This window comes from Octopus bimaculoides, chromosome 3 (genome assembly GCF_001194135.2).
Source record: "Octopus bimaculoides isolate UCB-OBI-ISO-001 chromosome 3, ASM119413v2, whole genome shotgun sequence".
NCBI lineage: Eukaryota > Metazoa > Mollusca > Cephalopoda > Octopoda > Octopodidae > Octopus > Octopus bimaculoides.
Genome location: NC_068983.1, coordinates 150414867 through 150416791, shown reverse-complemented (window position 1 = coordinate 150416791; position 1925 = coordinate 150414867).

Below are 1925 nucleotides of genomic sequence, written 5' to 3'. Positions count from 1 at the left end.
TGGATAGTAAAATGTTCTTTGTAAAGTTCTGCAGTCGGTATATTTTGGAGTTCATCTGCTAAGAATTCATTCTTGACATTTATTGCCACTAAATTGAACTCTGCTGCTGTTGGAAAGAGGGGGAGGGGAGGTTCATTTTCAGGACTGGGAAGGGTAGATTCAGCTATTTTTTGGTAAGTGTTAGGGTGGGTGGGGGTACTATTTGGGATTCGTATGTGTCAGCAGGGGGAGATTTTTTTTGTGAGTTAAAGTAGCCCAATCTTTTTTTAGTTTCTTCCTTTTTGGTTGATAGGGTGGTATTCTCCTGTATTGGTGAATCCACTGCATCAGTTGTGGTTGTTGGTTCTGGGGTTTGCCTGGGGGGAAGAGAGGGGCACTCTGCTCTTACATGGCCTTTCTCACCACATTTAAAGTAGAGAGGCCTCCTCCTCTCTACCATCACACATAACTTGGTTTCCTTTCTAATCTGGATGGTTTAGGCAATTTCTTCAAGGTGAGTAGGGGCTGCTTGAATGATTATTTCGAGCTACTGGCCTTTCCAGTTTTGCTGCTCAATTTTAGTGGCTTTGATGATCAATATTTTATCCGCTAAGCCCATAAGTGCTGCGCAAAACCAAATAATGTCTATCTTGGGAGGAGTTTCTTCCACCGTTATTTTGGAAGTGTGCCTTCCTAGGTGAGTTGGTAGCAGCACTACTTTAGCTGTTTTTAATGGTTTCATGGAGTTGCCTGACTTTTTCTTCACTTTTAAAATGCACAATTGTTGCAAATTTCTTCCCTCCTGTTAGAAATGTAATGTCTGACCAAATAGGTTGCAGACATTTCTCCACGTCTTCTTTTGCTGCGATTTCTAATTTGTTTTCCTTCACTACATACCTTTTATACACTATTATTTTACTTGTTGTATTTTCTATTAATTCACTTGGGAGGATAGCTTTCAACTCTTGTCCTCCCATTTGAAACATTTCTTTGTGTTTGTTTAGTACTTCCGGTTCAACATTAATTCTTTTCCTCGAGATACCTGCTGCAGCAGCGAAATTTGTTTTGTTCGACTGTTCTGGTTGGCGACCTTCCAGAAAAATCCTTGCCTGACAGCATGTTAATAGTGTTATCCATCGTTTTGGTTTGTGTTTTCCTCAACAGAGAAGCAACTCATGGTTTGGGAATTAAAAATTCCTACAAATGGTATAAAATATAGCAAAAATAACAATTTCCCTCCTCAAATGAGGTGAGGGGGATGTTCAGAAAGTCTGCAAATGCAAACAATCTGGCAACAACAAAAGACACAGAAGAGTTCCAACAATAACAATCCAACATTCACATATGAAATAAACCAATTTAAGGCAAACTTGCACTAAGAATAAGTAAAAATTAAAATTACTATCTGCTTTTATAGCAACTTGATGCAGGTAGTTTATCCCATCCTCTTCATGCAACTGAAAAAACTGCATTATTTATGGGATGACTCATATATATATATATATATATATATATATATATATATATAACGTGAGAGAGTTAGGGGTTGGGGGTCCAACCCACTAAGGGATAGTGTCTATCCAGTATACTGCTGGGAGGGTACCCAATTATTGCTACACTAGTGCTATACTAAGTGCAATCAATGGGAGCGGGTAAAAGTGGAGGTTTTACCCCAAATTTGTATAACAATTAGAAAATGGAGGATAATACGCTGCTTTCTTTTTTTGTCACTTTTGCTATGAATTAAATTAATGAATTCAACGGGATACATCGTCTGCAAGTAGTTGGGTTCAGCATATTATCCTCCATTTTCTAATTGTTATATAAATATAAATATATATATATATATATATATATATATATACGCACACAAATAATCTTTTCTACTATAGACACAAGGCCTGAAATTTGTGGGAGGCGACTAGTCAAATACTTGACCCAAATGT